This window comes from Dama dama, unplaced genomic scaffold, assembly GCF_033118175.1.
Source record: "Dama dama isolate Ldn47 unplaced genomic scaffold, ASM3311817v1 ptg000057l, whole genome shotgun sequence".
In the NCBI taxonomy this organism is placed as follows: Eukaryota; Metazoa; Chordata; class Mammalia; order Artiodactyla; family Cervidae; genus Dama; species Dama dama.
Window position 1 is genome coordinate 673,696 of NW_026870885.1, and position 20,415 is coordinate 694,110.

Below are 20,415 nucleotides of genomic sequence, written 5' to 3' on the forward strand. Positions count from 1 at the left end.
CAGCAGCCTCAGGGCAGCAGGGAGAGGAAGAGGCCCAACTTGCCCCTAGGTCGGCTCTGCCCCTTCCCACACAGGCAGCCAACCCAGCAGCTGCCTGACAGACTGTGGCTCCCCCGAGCGCTCTGCCGGTGCAGGGGTCAGGAACAGACGTGTGCATGTGGTTCTGCCTTGGTCTGGGTGTGTGGACCCACTGCCTGGACCCCAGGCTCAGGGGCAAGGGCCCGGAGAGAGCAACACCCCGAAGCGCTTTTCTCCCGGGCTTGGGAGCATTGTGCGTGCCTGGCGGGAACAGCGGGCGGGAGTGTTGGCAAACCGGCCTTTGGAGGCAGCCGGGGAGGTCTTCCAGTGGGAGAGGGCCGGTTGTGCTCAGAGGCCCCACAGCCCAGGGGCAGGACCCAGCAGGGCCCCTGCCCCTGGCCAGCCTTGCCGAGACCTTCCTGGCCTCCGGGGGTACTGCCCCACCAAGGGGCAGGCTGCGGGGACTGGGTCCAGACATGCCCGTGCGCCTCCACTGGCTCATCCCCGCTGGTGCCTTTCCCCTGGGCCTAGGCCTCGGTTGAGGCCTCCTTGGAGAGGAGGTTGCTGGCAGGGGCTGTCTCCACACTGCAAGGTGCTGGAGCTCAGAGGGCCTCGTCAGAGGGAAGGGACCAGCAAGGGGCTGGATGCCCAAGACCTCTTTGGCCCAGCAGCCTCAGGGCAGCAGGGAGAGCAAGAGGCCCAACTTGCCCCTAGTTCGGCTCTGCCCCTTCCCACACAGGCGGCCAGCCCAGCAGCTGCCTGACAGACTCTGGCTCCCCCCAGCTCTCTGCCGGTGGAGGGGGCAGGAACAGACGTGTGCATGTGGTTCTGCCTTGGCCTGGGACTGTGGATCCCCTGCCTGGCCCCCAGGCTCACGGGCAAGGGCCCGGAGAGACCACCACCCCGAAGGGCTTTTCTCCCGGGCTTGGGAGCATTGTGCGTGCCTGGCGGGAACAGCGGGCAGGAGTGTTGGCAAACTGGCCTTTGGAGGCAGCCGGGGAGGTCTTCCAGTGGGAGAGGGCCGGTTGTGCTCAGAGGCCCTACAGGCCAGGGACAGGACCCAGCAGGGCCCCTGCCCCTGGCCAGCCTTGCCCAGACCTTCCTGGCCTCCGGGGGTACTGCCCCACCAAGGGGCAGGCTGCGGGCCTGGGACCAGTCATGCCCAGGCGCCTCCCCAGGCTCATCCCCGCTGGTGCCTTTCCCCTGGGCCTAGGCCTCGGTTGAGGCCTCCTTGGAGAGGAGGTTGCTGGCAGGGGCTGTCTCCACATTGCAAGGTGCTGGAGCTCAGAGGGCCTCATCAGAGGGAAGGGACCAGCAAGGGGCTGGATGCCCAAGACCTCTTTGGCCCAGCAGCCTCAGGGCAGCAGGGAGAGCAAGAGGCCCAACTTGCCCCTAGGTCGGCTCTGCCCCTTCCCACACAGGCGGCCAGCCCAGCAGCTGCCTGACAGACTCTGGCTCCCCCGAGCTCTCTGCCGGTGCAGGGGGCAGATCAGACGTGTGCATGTGGTTCTGCCTTGGCCTGGGAGTGTGGACACCCTGCCTTGCCCCCAGGCTCAGGGGCAAGGGCCCGGAGAGAGCACCACCCCGAAGCGCTTTTCTCCCGGGCTTAGGAGCATTGTGCACGCCTGCTGGGAACAGTGGGCGGGAGCGCTTGCAAACCGGCCTTTGGAGCAGCCGGGGAGGTCTTCCAGTGGGAGAGGGCCGGTTGTGCTCAGAGGCCCCACAGGCCAGGGGCAGGACCCAGCAGGGCCCCTGCCCCTGGCCAGCCTTGCCCATACCTTCCTGGCCTCCGGGGGTACTGCCCCACCAAGGGGCAGGCTGCGGGGACTGGGTCCAGACATGCCCGGGCGCCTCCCCAGGCTCATCCCCGCTGGTGCCTTTCCCCTGGGCCTAGGCCTCGGTTGAGGCCGCCTTGGAGAGGAGGTTGCTGGCAGCGGCTGTCTCCACACTGCAAGGTGCTGGAGCTCAGAGGGCCTCATCAGAGGGAAGGGACCAGCAAGGGGCTGGATGCCCAAGACCTCTTTGGCCCAGCAGCCTCAGGGCAGCAGGGAGAGCAAGAGGCCCAACTTGCCCCTAGGTCGGCTCTGCCCCTTTCCACACAGGCCGCCAACCCAGCAGCTGCCTGGCATACTCTGGCTCCCCCGAGCTCTCTGCCGGTGAAGGGACCAGGAACAGACGTTTGCATGTGGTTCTGCCTTGGCCTGGGAGTGTGTTCCCCCTGCATTGCCCCCAGGCTCAGGGGCAAGGGACCGGTGAGAGCACCACCCCGAAGCGCTTTTCTCCCGGGCTTGGGAGCATTGTGCGTGCCTGGCGGGAACAGCGGGCATGAGTTCTTGCAAACTGTCCGTTGGAGGCAGCCGGGGAGGTCTTCCAAGGGCCCGGACTGATCACCACCCCAAAATGCTTTTCTCCCGGCCTTGGGAGCATTGTGTGCGGCTGTCGGGAACAGCGGACATGAGTGCTTGCAAACCGGCCTTTGGAGCCCGCCCGGGAGGTCTACCAAGTGCCCGGAGAGAACACTACCCCAAAATGCTTTTCTTCCGGGCTTGGGAGCATTGTGCGCGCGTGGCGGGAACAGCAGGCAGGAGTGCTTGCAAACCGGCCTTTGGAGGCAGCCGGGGAGGTCTTCCAAGGGCCCGGAGAGAGCACCACCTCGAAGCGCTTTTCTCTCGGGTTTTGGAGCCTTGTGTGCGGCTGGTGGGACAGCGGGAGGGAATTCTTGCAAACCGGCATTTGGCGGCAGCCAGAGAAGTCTTCCAAGGGCGCGGAGAGAGCACCACCCCGAAGCGCTTTTCTCCGGGGTTTTGGAACATTGTGTGTGCCTGGCGGGAACAGCGAGTGGGAATGCTTGCAAACCGGCCTTTGGGGGCAGCCGGTGAGGTCCTCCATGGTCCCTGAGAGAACACCACCCCGAAGCGCTTTTCTCACGGTCTTGGGAGCATTGTGCGTGGCTGGCGGGAACAGCGGGCATGAGTGCTTGCAAACTGTCCTTTGGAGGCAGCCGGGGAGGTCTTCCAAGGGCCGGACTGATCACCACCCCAAAATGCTTTTCTCTCGGGCTTGGGAGCATTGTGCGCGGCTGTCGGGAACAACGGACATGAATGCTTGCAAACCGGCCTTTGGAGGCAGCCCGGGAGGTCTTCCAAGGGCCCGGAGAGAGCACCACCCCAAAATGCTTTTCTCCCGGGCTTGGGAGCATTGTGCGTGGCTGGCGGAAGCAGCGGGAATGAGTACTTACAAACCGGCCTTTGGGGGCAGCCGGGGAGGTCTTGAAAGTGCCCGGAGAGAGCACCACCCCGAAGCGCTTTTCTCCCGGGCTTGGGAACATTGTGCGCGGCTGGCGGGAACAGCAGGCAGGACTGCTTGCAAACTGGCCTTTGGAGGCAGCCGGGGAGGTCTTCCAAGGGCCCGGAGTGAGCACCACCCCAAAATGCTTTTCTCCCGGGCTTGGGAGCATTGTGCGCGGCTGGTGGGAACAACGGGCATGAGTGCTTGCAAACCGGCCTTTGGAGGCAGCCGGGGACGTCTTCCAAGGGCCCGGAGAGAGCACCACCCCGAAGCGCTTTTCTCCCGGGCTTGGGAGCATTGTGCGCGGCTGGCGGGAACAGCAGGCAGGACTGCTTGCAAACTGGCCTTTGGAGGCAGCCGGGGAGGTCTTCCAAGGGCCCGGAGTGAGCACCACCCCAAAATGCTTTTCTCCCGGGCTTGGGAGCATTGTGCGCGGCTGGTGGGAACAACGGGCATGAGTGCTTGCAAACCGGCCTTTGGAGGCAGCCGGGGACGACTTCCAAGGGCCCGGAGAGATCACCACCCCGAAGCACTTTTCTCCCGTGCTTGGGAGCATTGTGCGTGGCTGGCGGGAACAGCAGGAAGGAGTCCTTGCAAACCGGCCTTTGGAGGCAGCGGGGGAGGTCTTCCAAGGGCCTGTAGAGAGCACCACCCCGAAGCGCTTTTCTCCCGGGCTTGGGAGTATTGTGCGCGGGTGGCGGGAACAGCAGGCAGGAGTGCTTGAAAACCGGCCTTTGCAGGCAGCCGGGGAGGTCTTCCAGGGCCCGGTGTGAGCACCACCCCAAAAAGCTTTTCTCCCGGGCTTGGGAGCATTGTGCGCGGCTGGTGGGAACAGCGGGCATGAGTGCTTGCAAACTGGCCACTGGAGGCAGCCGGGGAGGTCTTCCAAGGGCCTGTAGAGAGCACCACCCCAAAATGCTTCTCTCCCGGGCTTGGGAGCTTTGTGCGTGGCTGGCGGGAACAGCAGGAAGGAGTCCTTGCAAACCGGCCTTTGGAGGCAGCCGGGGAGGTCTTCCAAGGGCCTGTAGAGAGCACCACCCCGAATCGCTTTTCTCCCGGGCTTAGGAGCATTGTGCGCAGGTGGCGGGAACAGCAGGCAGGAGTGCTTGAAAACTGGCCTTTGGAGGCAGCCGGGGAGGTCTTCCAGGGCCCGGTGTGAGCACCACCCCAAAAAGCTTTTCTCCCGGGCTTGGGAGCATTGTGCGCGGCTGGTGGGAACAGCGGACATGAGTGCTTGCAAACCGGCCATTGGAGGCAGCCGGGGAGGTCTTCCAAGGGCCCGGAGTGAGCACCACCCCAAAATGCTTTTCTCCCGGGCTTGGGAGCATTGTGCGTGGCTGGCGGGAACAGCAGGAAGGAGTCCTTGCAAACCGGCCTTTGGAGGCAGCTGGGGAGGTCTTCCAAGGGCCTGTAGAGAGCACCACCCCGAAGCGCTTTTCTCCCGCGCTTGGGAGCATTCTGCGCGGGTGGCGGGAACAGCAGGCAGGAGTGCTTGAAAACCGTCCTTTGGAGGCAGCCGGGGAGGTCTTCCAGGGCCCGGTGTGAGCACCACCCCAAAATGCTTTTCTCCCGGGCTTGGGAGCATTGTGCGCGGATGGCGGGAACAGCAGGAAGGAGTCCTTGCAAACCGGCCTTTGGAGGCAGCCGGGGAGGTCTTCCAAGGGCCTGTAGAGAGCACCACCCCGAAGCGCTTTTCTCCCGCGCTTGGGAGCATTGTGCGCGGGTGGCGGGAACAGCAGGCAGGAGTGCTTGAAAACCGTCCTTTGGAGGCAGCCGGGGAGGTCTTCCAGGGCCCGGTGTGAGCACCACCCCAAAATGCTTTTCTCCCGGGCTTGGGAGCATTGTGCGCGGATGGCGGGAACAGCGAGTGGGAGTGCTTGCAAACCGGCCTTTGGGGGCACCCCGGGAGGTCTTCCATGGGCACGGAGAGAACACCACCCCGAAGCGCTTTTCTCCGGGGTTTTGGAGGATTGTGCGTGGCTGGCGGGAACAGCGAGTGGGAGTGCTTGCAAACCGGCCTTTGGGGGCAGCCAGGGAGGTCCTCCATTGGCACGGAGAGAACACCACCCCGAAGCGCTTTTCTCCCGGGCTTGGGAGCATTGTGCGAGGCTGGCGGGAACAGCGGGCGGGAGTGCTTGCAAACCGGCCTTTGGAGGCAGCTTGGGAGGTCTTCCAAGGGCCCGGAGAGAGCACCATCCCGAAGCACTTTTCTCACGGAATTGGGAGCATTGTTCGCGGCTGTCGGGAACAGAGGACATGAGTGCTTGCAAACCGGCCTTTAGAGGCAGCCGGGGAGTCTTCCAAGGGCCCGGAGAGAGACCACCCCAAAATGCTTTTCTCCCGGGCTTGGGAGCATTGTGTGCGGCTGGCGGGTCAGCGGGAGGGAGTTCTCGAAAACCAGCCTTTGGAGGCAGCCGGGGAGGTCTTCCAAGGGCCAGGAGAGAGCACCACCCCGAAGCGCTTTTCTCCCGGGCTTGGGAGCATTGTGCGCGGCTGGCGGGAACAGCGGGATTGAGTGCTTGCAAACCGGCCTTTGGAGGCAGCCGGGGAGGTCTTCCAAGGGCCGGGAGAGAGCACCACCCCGAAGCGCTTTTCTCCCGTGATTGGGAGCATTGTGCGCGGCTGACGGGAACAGCGGGCATGAGTGCTTGCAAACCGGCCTTTGGAGACAAACGGGGAGGTCTTCCAAGGGCCCGTAGAGAGCACCACCCCGAAGCGCTTTTCTCCCGTGATTGGGAGCATTGTGTGCAGCTGGCGGGACAGCGGGAGGGAGTACTTGAAATCCAGCCTTTGGAGGCAGCCGGGGAGGTCTTCCAAGGGCCGGGAGAGAGCACCACCCTGAAGGGCTTTTCTCCTGGGCTTGGAGCATTTGCACGGATGGCGGGAACAGCGAGTGGGAGTGCTTGCAAACCGGCATTTGGGGGCAGCCCGGGAGGTCTTTCTTGGGCCCAGAGAGAACACCACCCCGAAACGCTTTTCTCCCAGGCTTGGGAGCATTGTGCGCGGGTGGCGGGAACAGCAGGCAGAAGTGCTTGCAAACCGGCCTTGGAGGCAGCCGGGGAGGTCTTCCAAAGCCCGGAGTGAGCACCACCCGAAAATGCTTTTCTCCCGGGCTTGGGAGCATTGTGCGCAGCTGGCGTGAACAGCGGGATTGAGTGCTTGCAAACCAGCCTTTGGAGGCAGCCGGGGAGGTCTTCCAGCGGGAGAGTGCCAGTTGTTCTCAGAGGCCCCACAGGCCAGGGGCAGGACCCAGCAGTGTCCCTGCCTCTGGCAGCCTTGCCCAGACATTCCTGGCCTCCGGGGGTACTACCCCACCAAGGGGCAGGCTGCGGGGCCTGGGTCCAGACATGCCCGGGCGCCTCCCCAGGCTCATCCCCGCTGGTGCCTTTCCCCTGGGCCTAGGCCTCGGTTGAGGCCTCCTTGGAGAGGAGGTTGCCGGCAGGGGCTGTCTGCACACTGCAAGGTGCTGGAGCTCAGAGGGCCTCGTCAGAGGGAAAGGACCAGCAAAGGGCTGGATGCCCAAGACCTCTTTGACCCAGCAGCCTCAGGGCAGCAGGGAGAGCAAGAGGCCCAACTTGCCCCTAGGTCGGCTCTACCCCGTCCCACACAGGCAGCCAGCCCAGCAGCAGCCTGGCAGTCTCTGGCTCCCCCGAACTCTCTGCCGGTGTAGGGGGCAGGAACAGACGTGTGCATGTCGTTCTGCCTTGGCCTGGGAGTGTGTTCCCCCTGCCTGTCCCCCAGGCTCAGGGGCAAGGGCCCGGAGAGAGCACCACCCCGAAGCGCTTTTCTCCCGGGCTTGGGAGCATTGTGCGTGCCTGGCGGGAACAGCGGGCGGGAGTGCTTGCAAACCGGCCTTTGAAGGCAGCCGGGGAGGTCTTCCAGCGGGAGAGTGCCGGTTGTGCTCAGACGCCCCACAGGCCAGGGGCAGGACCCAGCAGTGTCCCTGCCCCTGGCAGCCTTGCCCAGACCCTCCTGGCCTCCGGGGGTACTGCCCCACCAAGGGGCAGGCTGCGGGGACTGGGTCCAGACATGGCCGGGCGCCTCCCCAGGCTCATCCCCGCTGGTGCCTTTCCCCTGGGCCTAGGCCTCGGTTGAGGCCTCCTTGGAGAGGAGGTTGCTGGCAGGGGCTGTCTCCACACTGCAAGGTGCTGGAGATCAGAGGGCCTCGTCAGAGGGAAGGGACCAGTAAGGGGCTGGATGCCCAAGACGTCTTTGGCCCAGCAGCCTCAGGGCAGCAGGGAGAGCAAGAGGCCCAACTTGCCCCTAGGGCGGCTCTGCCCCTTCCCACACAGGCGGCCAACCCAGCAGCTGCCTGACAGACTCTGGCTCCCCCAAGCTCTCTGCCGGTGCAGGAGACAGGAACAGACATGGGCATGTGGTTCTGCCTTGGCCTGGGAGTGTGTTCCCCATGCCTTGCCCCCAGGCTCAGGGGCAAGGGCCCGGAGAGAGCACCACCCCGAAGCGCTTTTCTCCCGGGCTTGGGAGCATTGTGCAAGTCTGGCGTGAACAGCGGGTGGGAGTGTTGGCAAACAGGACTTTGGAGGCAGCCGGGGAGGTCTTCCAGTGGGAGAGGGCCGGTTGTGCTCAGAGGCCCCACAGGCCAGGGGCAGGACCCAGCAGGTCCCCTGCCCCTGGCCAGCCTTTCCCAGACCTTCCTGGCCTCCGGGGGTACTGCCCCACCAAGGGGCAGGCTGCGGGGACTGGGTCCAGACATGCCTGGGCGCCTCCCCAGGCTCATCCCCGCTGGTGCCTTTCCCCTGGTCCTAGGTCTCGGTTGAGGCCTCCTTGGAGAGGAGGTTGCTGGCAGGGGCTGTCTCCACACTGCAAGGTGCTGGAGCTCAGAGGGCCTCGTCAGAGGGAAGGGACAAGCAAAGGGCTGGATGCCCAAGACCTCTTTGGCCCAGCAGCCTCAGGGCAGCAGGGAGAGCAAGAGGCCCAACTTGCCCCTAGGTCGGCTCTGCCCCTTCCCACACAGGCGGCCAGCCCAGCAGCTGCCTGACAGACTCTGGCTCCCCCGAGCTCTCTGCCGGTGCAGGGGTCAGGAACAGATGTGTGCATGTGGTTCTGCCTTGGCCTGGGAGTGTGGACCCCCTGCCTGGCCCCCAGTCTCAGGGGCAAGGGCCCGGAGAGAGCACCACCCCGAAGCGCTTTTCTCCCGGGATGGGAGCATTGTGCGCGCTTGGTGGGAACAGTGGGCGGGAGTGCGTGCAAAACGGCCTTTGGAGGCAGCCGGGGAGGTCTTCCAGTGGGAGAGGGCCGGTTGTGCTCAGAGGCCCCACAGGCCAGGGGCATGACCCAGCAGGTCCCCTGCCCCTGGTCAGCCTTGCCCAGACCTTCCTGGCCTCCAGGGGTACTGCCCCACCAAGGGGCAGGCTGCGGGGACTGGGTCCAGACATGCCCGGGCGCCTCTCCAGGCTCATCCCCACTGGTGCCTTTCCCCTGGGCCTAGGCCTCGGTTGAGGCCTCCTTGGAGAGGAGATTGCTGGCAGGTGCTGTCTCCACACTGCAAGGTCTGGAGCTCAGAGGGCCTCGTCAGAGGGAAGGGACCAGCAAAGTGCTGGATGCCCAAGACGTCTTTGCCCCAGCAGCCTCAGGGCAGCAGGGAGAGCAAGAGGCCCAACTTGCCCCTAGGTCGGCTCTGCCCCTTCCCACACAGGCGGCCAGCCCAGCACCTGCCTGAGAGACTCTGGCTCCCCCGAGCTCTCTGCCGGTGTAGGGGGCAGGAACAGACGTGTTCATGTCGTTCTGTCTTGGCCTGGGAGTGTGTTCCCCCTGCCTGGCCCGCAGGCTTAGGGGCAAGGGCCCGGAGAGAGCACCACCCCGAAGCGCTTTTCTCCCGGGCTTGGGAGCATTGTGCGTGCCTGGCGGGAACAGCGGGCGGGAGTGCTTGCAAACCGGCCTTTGGAGGCAGACGGGGAGGTCTTCCAGCGGGAGAGTGCCGGTTGTGCTCAGACGTCCCACAGGCCAGGGGCAGGACCCAGCGCTGTCCCTGCCCCTGGAAGCCTTGCACAGATCTTCCTGGCCTCCGGGGGTACTGCCCCACCAAGGGGCAGGCTGCGGGGACTGGGTCCAGACATGCCCGGGCGCCTCCCCAGGCTCATCCCCGCTGGTGCCTTTCCCCTGGGCCTAGGCCTCGGTTGAGGCCTCATTGGAGAGGAGGTTGCTGGCAGGGGCTGTCTCCACACTGCAAGGTGCTGGAGCTCAGAGGGCCTCGTCAGAGGGAAGGGACCAGCAAGGGGCTGGATGCCCAAGACCTCTTTGGCCCAGCAGCCTCAGGGCAGCAGGGAGAGGAAGAGGCCCAACTTGCCCCTAGGTCGGCTCTGCCCCTTCCCACACAGGCGGCCAGCCCAGCAGCTGCCTGACAGACTCTGGCTCCCCCGAGCTCTCTGCCGGTGCAGGGGTCAGGAACAGACTTGTGCATGTGGTTCTGCCTTGGTCTGGGAGTGTGGACCCACTGCCTGGCCCCCAGGCTCAGGGGCAAGGGCCCGGAGAGAGCACCACCCCGAAGCGCTTTTCTCCCGGGCTTGGGAGCATTGTGCGAGCCTGGCGTGAACAGCGGGCGGGAGTGTTGGCAAACAGGACTTTGGAGGCAGCTGGGGAGGTCTTCCAGTTGGAGAGGGCCGGTTGTGCTCAGAGGCCTCACAGGCCAGGGGCAGGACCCAGCAGGTCCCCTGCCCCTGGCCAGCCTTGCCCAGACCTTCCTGGCCTCCGCGGGTACTGCCCCACCAAGGGGCAGGCTGCGGGGACTGGGTCCAGACATGTCCGTGCGCCTCCCCAGGATCATCCCCGCTGGTGCTTTTCCCCTGGGCCTAGGCCTCGGTTGAGGCCTCTTTGGAGAGGAGGTTGCTGGCAGGGGCTGTCTCCACACTGCAAGGTGCTGGAGCTCAGAGGGCCTCGTCAGAGGGAAGGGACCAGCAAAGGGCTGGATGCCCAAGACCTCTTTGACCCAGCAGCCTCAGGGCAGCAGGGAGAGCAAGAGGCCCAACTTGCCCCTAGGTCGGCTCTGCCCCGTCCCACACAGGCAGCCAGCCCAGCAGCAGCCTCGCAGTCTCTGGCTCCCCCGAGCTCTCTGCCGGTGTAGGGGGCAGGAACAGACGTGTGCATGTCGTTCTGCCTTGGCCTGGGAGTGTGTTCCAACTGCCTGGCCCCCAGGCTCAGGGGCAAGGGCCCGAGGAGAGCACCACCCCGAAGCGCTTTTCTCCCGGGCTTGGGAGCATTGTGCCTGCCTGGCGGGAACAGCGGGCGGGAGTGCTTGCAAACCGGCCTTTGGAGGCAGACGGGGAGGTCTTCCAGCGGGAGAGTGCCGGTTGTGCTCAGACGCCCCACAGGCCAGGGGCACGACCCAGCAGGGCCCCTGCCCCTCGCAGCCTTGCCCAGACCTTCCTGGCCTCCGGGGGTACTGCCCCACCAAGGGGCAGGCTGCGGGGACTGGGTCCAGACATGCCCTTGCGCCTCCACTGGCTCATCCCCGCTGGTGCCTTTCCCCTGGGCCTAGGCCTCGGTTGAGGCCTCCTTGGAGAGGAGGTTGCTGGCAGGGGCTGTCTCCACACTGCAAGGTGCTGGAGCTCAGAGGGCCTCGTCAGAGGGAAGGGACCAGTAAGGGGCTGGATGCCCAAGACGTCTTTGGCCCAGCAGCCTCAGGGCAGCAGGGAGAGCAAGAGGCCCAACTTGCCCCTAGGGCGGCTCTGCCCCTTCCCACACAGGCGGCCAACCCAGCAGCTGCCTGACAGACTCTGGCTCCCCCAAGCTCTCTGCCGGTGCAGGGGACAGGAACAGACGTGGGCATGTGGTTCTGCCTTGGCCTGGGAGTGTGTTCCCCATGCCTTGCCCCCAGGCTCAGGGGCAAGGGCCCGGAGAGAGCACCACCCCGAAGCGCTTTTCTCCCGGGCTTGGGAGCATTGTGCGTGCCTGGCGGGAACAGCGGGCGGGAGTGCTTGCAAACCGGCCTTTCGAGGCAGACGGGGAGGTCTTCCAGCGGGAGAGTGCCGGTTGTGCTCAGACGCCCCACAGGCCAGGGGCAGGACCCAGCAGTGTCCCTGCCCCTGGCAGCCTTGCCCAGACCTTCCTGGCCTCCGGGGGTACTGCCCCACCAAGGGGCAGGCTGCGGGGACTGGGTCCAGACATGCCCGGGCGCCTCCCCAGGCTCATCCCCGCTGGTGCCTTTCCCCTGGGCCTAGGCCTCGGTTGAGGCCTCCTTGGAGAGGATGTTGCTGGCAGGGGCTGTCTCCACACTGCAAGGTGCTGGAGCTCAGAGGGCGTCGTCAGAGGGAAGGGACCAGCAAGGGGCTGGATGCCCAAGACCTCTTTGGCCCAGCAGCCTCAGGGCAGCAGGGAGAGCAAGAGGCCCAACTTGCCCCTAGGTCGGCTCTGCCCCTTCCCACACAGGCGGCCAGCCCAGCAGCTGCCTGATAGACTCTGGCTCCCCCGAGCTCTCTGCCGGTGCAGGGGGCAGATCAGACGTGTGCATGTGGTTCTGCCTTGTCCTGGGAGTGTGGACACCCTGCCTTGCCCCCAGGCTCAGGGGCAAGGGCCCGGAGAGAGCACCACCCTGAAGCGCTTTTCTCCCGGGCTTGGGAGCATTGTGCACGCCTGCTGGGAACAGTGGGCGGGAGCGCTTGCAAACCGGCCTTGGAGGCAGCCGGGGAGGTCTTCCAGTGGGAGAGGGCCGGTTGTGCTCAGAGGCCCCACAGGCCAGGGGCAGGATGCAGCAGGGCCCCTGCCCCTGGCCAGCCTTGCCCAGACCTTCCTGGCCTCCGGGGGTACTGCCCCACTAAGGGGCAGGCTGCGGGGCCTGGGTCCAGAGATGCCCGGGCGCCTCCCCAGGCTCATCCCCGCTGGTGCCTTTCCCCTGGGCCTAGGCCTCGGTTGAGGCCTCCTTGGAGAGGAGGTTGCTGGCAGGGGCTGTCTCCACACTGCAAGGTGCTGGAGCTCAGAGGGCCTCGTCAGCGGGAAGGGACCAGCAAGGGGCTGGATGCCCAAGACCTCTTTGGCCCAGCAGCCTCAGGGCAGCAGGGAGAGCAAGAGGCCCAACTTGCCCCTAGGCCGGCTCTGCCCCTTCCCACACAGGCAGCCAACCCAGCAGCTGCCTGACAGACTCTGGCTCCCCCGAGCTCTCTGCCGGTGCAGGGGTCAGGAACAGACGTGTGCATGTGGTTCTGCCTTGGTCTGGGAGTGTGGACCCACTGCCTGGACCCCAGGCTCAGGGGCAAGGGCCCGGAGAGAGCAACACCCCGAAGCGCTTTTCTCCTGGCCTTGGGAGCGTTGTGCGTGCCTGGCGGGAACAGCGGGCGGGAGTGTTGGCAAACCCGCCTTTGGAGGCAGCCGGGGAGGTCTTCCAGTGGGAGAGGGCCGGTTGTGCTCAGAGGCCCCACAGGCCAGGGGCAGGACCCAGCAGGGACCCTGCCCCTGGCCAGCCTTGCCCAGACCTTCCTGGCCTCCGGGGGTACTGCCCCACCATGGGGCAGGCTGCAGGGACTGGGTCCTGATATGCCCGTGCGCCTCCACTGGCTCATCCCCGCTGGTGCCTTTCCCCTGTGCCTAGGCCTCGGTTGAGGCCTCCTTGGAGAGGAGGTTGCTGGCAGGGGCTGTCTCCACACTGCAAGGTGCTGGAGCTCAGAGGGCCTCGTCAGAGGGAAGGGACCAGCAAGGGGCTGGATGCCCAAGACCTCTTTGGCCCAGCAGCCTCAGGGCAGCAGGGAGAGGAAGAGGCCCAACTTGCCCCTAGGTCGGCTCTGCCCCTTCCCACACAGGCGGCCAGCCCAGCAGCTGCCTGACAGACTCTGGCTCCCCCCAGCTCTCTGCCGGTGGAGGGGGCAGGAACAGACGTGTGCATGTTGTTGTGCCTTGGCCTGGGACTGTGGATCCCGTGCCTGGCCCCCAGGCTCAGGGGCAAGGGCCCGGAGAGACCACCACCCCGAAGCGCTTTTCTCCCGGGCTTGGGAGCATTGTGCGCGCCTGGCGGGAACAGTGGGTGGGAGTGCTTGCAAACAGGACTTTGGAGGCAGCCGGGGAGGTCTTCCAGTGGGAGAGGGCCGGTTGTGCTCAGAGGACCCACAGGCCAGGGGCAGGACCCAGCAGGGCCCCTGCCCCTGGCCAGCCTTGCCCAGACCTTCCTGGCCTCCGGGGGTACTGCCCCACCAAGGGGCAGGCTGCGGGGACAGGGTCCAGACATGCCCGGGCGCCTCCCCTGGCTCAACCCCGCTGGTGCCTTTCCCCTGGGCCTAGGCCTCGGTTGAGGCCTCCTTGGAGAGGAGATTGCTGGCAGGGGCTGTCTCCACACTGCAAGGTGCTGGAGCTCAGAGGGCCTCGTCAGAGGGAAGGGACCAGTAAGGGGCTGGATGCCCAAGACGTCTTTGGCCCTGCAGCCTCAGGGCAGCAGGGAGAGCAAGAGGCCCAACTTGCCCCTAGGTCGGCTCTGCCCCTTCCCACACAGGTGGCCAGCCCAGCACCTGCCTGAGAGACTCTGGCTCCCGCGAGCTCTCTGCCGGTGCAGGGGACAGGAACAGACGTGTGCATGTGTTTCTGCCTTGGTCTGGGAGTGTGTTCCCCCTGCCTTGCCCACTGGCTCAGGGGCAAGGGCCCGGAGAGAGCACCACCCCGAAGCGCTTTTCTCCCGGGCTTGGGAGAATTGTGCGTGCCTGCCGGGAAGAGCGGGCAGGAGTGTTGGCAAACTGGCCTTTGGAGGCAGCCGGGGAGGTCTTCCAGTGGGAGAGGGCCGGTTGTGCTCAGAGGCCCCACAGACCATGGGGAGGACCCAGCAGGGCCCCTGCCCCTGGCCAGCCTTGCCCAGATCTACCTGGCCTCCGGGGGTACTGCCCCACCAAGGGGCAGGCTGTGGGGACTGGGTCCAGACATGCCCGGGCGCCTCCCCAGGCTCATCCCCGCTGGTGCCTTTCCCCTGGGCCTAGGCCTCGGTTGAGTCCTCCTTGGAGAGGATGTTGCTGGCAGGGGCTGTCTCCACACTGAAAGGTGCTAGAGCTCAGAGGGCCTCGTCAGAGTGAAGGGACCAGCAAGGGGCTGGATGCCCAAGACCTATTTGGCCCAGCAGCCTCAGGGCAGCAGGGAGAGGAAGAGGCCCAACTTGCCCCTAGGTCGGCTCTGCCCCTTCCCACACAGGCGGCCAGCCCAGCAGCTGCCTGACAGACTCTGGCTCCCCCGAGCTCTCTGCCGGTGCAGGGGTCAGGAACAGACGTGTGCATGTGGTTCTGCCTTGGTCTGGGAGTGTGGACCAACTGCCTGGCCCCCAGGCTCAGGGGCAAGGGCCCGAGGAGAGCACCACCCCGAAGTGCTTTTCTCCCGGGCTTGGGAGCATTGTGCGTGCCTGGCGGGAACAGCGGGCGAGAGTGTTGGCAAACTGGCCTTTGGAGGCAGCCGGGGAGGTCTTCCAGTGGGAGAGGGCCGGTTGTGCTCAGAGGCCCCACAGGCCAGGGGCAGGACCCAGTAGGGCCCCTGCCCCTGGCCAGCCTTGCCCAGACCTTCCTGGCCTCCGGGGGTACTGCCCCACCAAGGGGCAGGCTGCGGGGACTGGGTCCAGACATGCCCGGGCGCCTCCCCAGGCTCATCCCCGCTGGTGCCTTTCCCCTGGGCCTAGGCCTCGGTTGAGGCCTCCTTGGAGAGGAGGTTGCTGGCAGGGGCTGTCTCCACACTGCAAGGTGCTGGAGCTCAGAGGGCCTCGTCAGAGGGAAGGGACCAGCAAGGGGCTGGATGCCCAAGACCTCTTTGGCCCAGCAGCCTCAGGGCAGCAGGGAGAGCAAGAGGCCCAACTTGCCCCTAGGTCGGCTCTGCCACTTCCAACACAGGCGGCCAGCCCAGCAGCTGCCTGACAGACTCTGGCTCCCCCAAGCTCTCTGCCGGTGCAGGGGGCAGGTCAGACGTGTGCATGTGGTTCTGCCTTGGCCTGGGAGTGTGGACACCCTGCCTTGCCCCCAGGCTCAGGGGCAAGGGCCCAGAGAGAGCACCACCCTGAAGCGCTTTTCTTCCGGGCTTAGGAGCATTGTGCCCGCCTGCTGGTAACAGTGGCCGGGAGCGCTTGCAAACCGGCCTTTGGAGGCAGCCGGGGAGGTCTTCCAGTGGGAGAGGGCCGGTTGTGCTCAGAGGCCCCACAGGCCAGGGGCAGGACCCAGCAGGGCCCCTGCCCCTGGCCAGTCTTACCCAGACCTTCCTGGCCTCCGGGGGTACTGCCCCACCAAGGGGCAGGCTGCGGGGACTGGGTCCAGACATGCTCGGGCGCCTCCCCTGGCTCATCCCCGCTGGTGCCTTTCCCCTGGGCCTAGGCCTCGGTTGAGGCCTCCTTGGAGAGGAGGTTGCTGGCAGGGGCTGTCTCCACACTGCAAGGTGCTGGAGCTCAGAGGGCCTCGTCAGAGGGAAGGGACCAGTAAGGGGCTGGATGCCCAAGACGTCTTTGGCCCAGCAGCCTCAGGGCAGCAGGGAGAGCAAGAGGCCCAACTTGCCCCTAGGGCGGCTCTGCCCCTTCCCACACAGGCGGCCAACCCAGCAGCTGCCTGACAGACTCTGGCTCCCCCAAGCTCTCTGTCGGTGCAGGAGACAGGAACAGACGTGGGCATGTGGTTCTGCCTTGGCCTGGGAGTGTGTTCCCCATGCCTTGCCCCCAGGCTCAGGGGCAAGGGCCCGGAGAGAGCACCACCCCGAAGCGCTTTTCTCCCGGGCTTGGGAGCATTGTGCAAGTCTGGCGTGAACAGCGGGTGGGAGTGTTGGCAAACAGGACTTTGGAGGCAGCCGGGGAGGTCTTCCAGTGGGAGAGGGCCGGTTGTGCTCAGAGGCCCCACAGGCCAGGGGCAGGACCCAGCAGGTCCCCTGCCCCTGGCCAGCCTTTCCCAGACCTTCCTGGCCTCCGGGGGTACTGCCCCACCAAGGGGCAGGCTGCGGGGACTGGGTCCAGACATGCCTGGGCGCCTCCCCAGGCTCATCCCCGATGGTGCCTTTCCCCTGGTCCTAGGTCTTGGTTGAGGCCTCCTTGGAGAGGAGGTTGCTGGCAGGGGCTGTCTGCACACTGCAAGGTGCTGGAGCTCAGAGGGCCTCGTCAGAGGGAAGGGACAAGCAAAGGGCTGGATGCCCAAGACCTCTTTGGCCCAGCAGCCTCAGGGCAGCAGGGAGAGCAAGAGGCCCAACTTGCCCCTAGGTCGGCTCTGCCCTTTCCCACAAAGGCGGCCAGCCCAGCAGCTGCCTGACAGACTCTGGCTCCCCCGAGCTCTCTGCCGGTGCAGGGGTCAGGAACAGACGTGTGCATGTGGTTCTGCCTTGTCCTGGGAGTGTGGACCCCCTGCCTGGCCCCCAGTCTCAGGGGCAAGGGCCCGGAGAGAGCACCACCCCGAAGCGCTTTTCTCCCGGGATGGGAGCATTGTGCGCGCTTGGTGGGAACAGTGGGCGGGAGTGCTTGCAAACCGGCCTTTGGAGGCAGCCGGGGAGGTCTTCCAGCGGGAGAGTGCCGGTTGTGCTCAGACGTCCCACAGGCCAGGGGCAGGACCCAGCGCTGTCCCTGCCCCTGGCAGCCTTGCACAGACCTTCCTGGCCTCCGGGGGTACTGCCCCACCAAGGGGCAGGCTGCAGGGACTGGGTCCAGACATGCCCGGGCGCCTCCCCAGGCTCATCCCCGCTGGTGCCTTTCCCCTGGGCCTAGGCCTCGGTTGAGGCCTCCTTGGAGAGGAGGTTGCTGGCAGGGGCTGTCTCCACACTGCAAGGTGCTGGAGCTCAGAGGGCCTCGTCAGAGGGAAGGGACCAGCAAGGGGCTGGATGCCCAAGACGTCTTTGGCCCAGCAGCCTCAGGGCAGCAGGGAGAGCAAGAGGCCCAACTTGCCCCTAGGTCGGCTCTGCCCCTTCCCACACAGGCAGCCAGCCCAGCAGCAGCCTGGCAGTCTCTGGCTCCCCCGAGCTCTCTGCCGGTTTAGGGGGCAGGAACAGACGTGTGCATGTCGTTCTGCCTTGGCCTGGGAGTGTGTTCCAACTGCCTGGCCCCCAGGCTCAGGGGCAAGGGCCCGAGGAGAGCACCACCCCGAAGCGCTTTTCTCCCGGGCTTGGGAACATTGTGCCTGCCTGGCGGGAACAGCGGGCGGGAGTGCTTGCAAACCGGCCTTTGGAGGCAGACGGGGAGGTCTTCCAGCGGGAGAGTGCCGGTTGTGCTCAGACGCCCCACAGGCCAGTGGCACGACCCAGCAGGGCCCCTGCCCCTCGCAGCCTTGCCCAGACCTTCCTGGCCTCCGGGGGTACTGCCCCACCAAGGGGCAGGCTGCGGGGACTGGGTCCAGACATGCCCTTGCGCCTCCACTGGCTCATCCCCGCTGGTGCCTTTCCCCTGGGCCTAGGCCTCGGTTGAGGCCTCCTTGGAGAGGAGGTTGCTGGCAGGGGCTGTCTCCACACTGCAAGGTGCTGGAGCTCAGAGGGCCTCGTCAGAGGGAAGGGACCAGTAAGGGGCTGGATGCCCAAGACGTCTTTGGACCAGCAGCCTCAGGGCAGCAGGGAGAGGAAGAGGCCCAACTTGCCCCTAGGTCGGCTCTGCCCCTTCCCACACAGGCAGCCAACCCAGCAGCTGCCTGACAGACTCTGGCTCCCCCGAGCTCTCTGCCGGTGCAGGGGTCAGGAACAGACGAGTGCATGTGGTTCTGCCTTGGTCTGGGAGTGTGGACCCACTGCCTGGACCCCAGGCTCAGGGGCAAGGGTCCGGAGAGGGCAACACCCCGAAGCGCTTTTCTCCCGGGCTTGGGAGCATTGTGCGTGCCTGGCGGGAACAGCAGGCGGGAGTGTTGGCAAACCGGCCTTTGGAGGCAGCCGGGGAGGTCTTCCAGTGGGAGAGGGCCGGTTGTGCTCAGAGGCCCCACAGCCCAGGGGCAGGACCCAGCAGGGCCCCTGCCCCTGGCCAGCCTTGCCCAGACCTTCCTGGCCTCCGGGGGTACTGCCCCACCAAGGGGCAGGCTGCGGGGACAGGGTCCAGACATGCCCGGGCGCCTCCCCTGGCTCAACCCCGCTGGTGCCTTTTCCCTGGGCCTAGGCCTCGGTTGAGGCCTCCTTGGAGAGGAGATTGCTGGCAGGTGCTGTCTCCACACTGCAAGGTGCTGGAGCTCAGAGGGCCTCGTCAGAGGGAAGGGACAAACAAGGGGCTGGATGCCCAAGACCTCTTTGGCCCAGCAGCCTCAGGGCAGCAGGGAGAGCAAGAGGCCCAACTTGCCCCTAGGTCGGCTCTGCCCCTTCCCACACAGGCGGCCAGCCCAGCAGCTGCCTGACAGACTCTGGCTCCCCCGAGCTCTCTGCCGGTGCAGGGCGCAGATCAGACGTGTGCATGTGGTTCTGCCTTGGCCTGGGAGTGTGGACACCCTGCCTTGCCCCCAGGCTCAGGGGCAAGGGCCCAGAGAGAGCACCACCCTGAAGCGCTTTTCTCCCGGGCTTGGGAGCATTGTCCACGCCTGCTGGGAACAGTGGGCGGGAGCGCTTGCAAACCGGCCTTTGGAGGCAGCCGGGGAGGTCTTCCAGTGGGAGAGGGCCGGTTGGGCTCAGAGGCCCCACAGGCCAGGGGCAGGACCCAGCAGGGCCCCTGCCCCTGGCCAGCCTTGCCCAGACCTTCCTGGCCTCCGGGGGTACTGCCCCACCAAGGGGCAGGCTGCGGTGACTGGGTCCAGACATGTCCGTGCGCCTCCCCAGGATCATCCCCGCTGGTGCCTTTCCCCTGGGCGTAGGCCTCGGTTGAGGCCTCTTTGGAGAGGAGGTTGCTGGCAGGGGCTGTCTCCACACTGCAAGGTGCTGGAGCTCAGAGGGCCTCGTCAGAGGGAAGGGACCAGAAAAGGGCTGGATGCCCAAGACCTCTTTGACCCAGCAGCCTCAGGGCAGCAGGGAGAGCAAGAGGCCCAACTTGCCCCTAGGTCGGCTCTGCCCCGTCCCAGACAGGCAGCCAGCCCAGCAGCAGCCTGGCAGTCTCTGGCTCCCCCGATCTCTCTGCCGGTGTAGGGGGCAGAAACAGACGTGTGCATGTGGTTCTGCCTTGGCCTGGGAGTGTGTTCCCCCTGCCTGTCCCCCAGGGTCAGGGGCAAGGGTCCGGAGAGAGCACCACCCCGAAGCGCTTTTCTCTCGGGCTTGGTAGCATTGTGCGTGCCTGGCGGGAACAGCGGGCGGGAGTGCTTGCAAACCGGCCTTTGGAGGCAGCCAGGGAGGTCTTCCAGCGGGAGAGTGCCGGTTGTGCTCAGACGCCCCACAGGCCAGGGGCAGGACCCAGCAGTGTCCCTGCCCCTGGCAGCCTTGCCCAGACCCTCCTGGACTCCGGGGTTACTATCCCACCAAGGGGCAGGCTGCGGGGACTGGGTCCAGACATGCCCGGGCGCCTCCCCAGGCTCATCCCCGCTGGTGCCTTTCCCCTGGTCCTAGGCCTCGGTTGAGGCCTCCTTGGAGAGGAGGTTGCTGGCAGGGGCTGTCTCCACACTGCAAGGTGCTGGAGCTCAGAGGGCCTCGTCAGCGGGAAGGGACCAGCAAGGGGCTGGATGCCCAAGACCTCTTTGGCCCAGCAGCCTCAGGGCAGCAGGGAGAGGAAGAGGCCCAACTTGCCCCTAGGTCGGCTCTGCCCCTTCCCACACAGGCAGCCAACCCAGCAGCTGCCTGACAGACTGTGGCTCCCCCGAGCGCTCTGCCGGTGCAGGGGTCAGGAACAGACGTGTGCATGTGGTTCTGCCTTGGTCTGGGAGTGTGGACACACTGCCTGGACCCCAGGCTCAGGGGCAAGGGCCCGGAGAGAGCAACACCCCGAAGCGCTTTTCTCCCGGGCTTGGGAGCATTGTGCGTGCCTGGCGGGAACAGCGGGCGGGAGTGTTGGCAAACCGGCCTTTGGAGGCAGCCGGGGAGGTCTTCCAGTGGGAGAGGGCCGGTTGTGCTCAGAGGCCCCACTGCCCAGGGGCAGGACCCAGCAGGGCCCCTGCCCCTGGCCAGCCTTGCCCAGACCTTCCTGGCCTCCGGGGGTACTGCCCCACCAAGGGGCAGGCTGCGGGGACTGGGTCCAGACATGCCCGTGCGCCTCCACTGGCTCATCCCCGCTGGTGCCTTTCCCCTGGGGCTAGGCCTCGGTTGAGGCCTCCTTGGAGAGGAGGTTGCTGGCAGGGGCTGTCTCCACACTGCAAG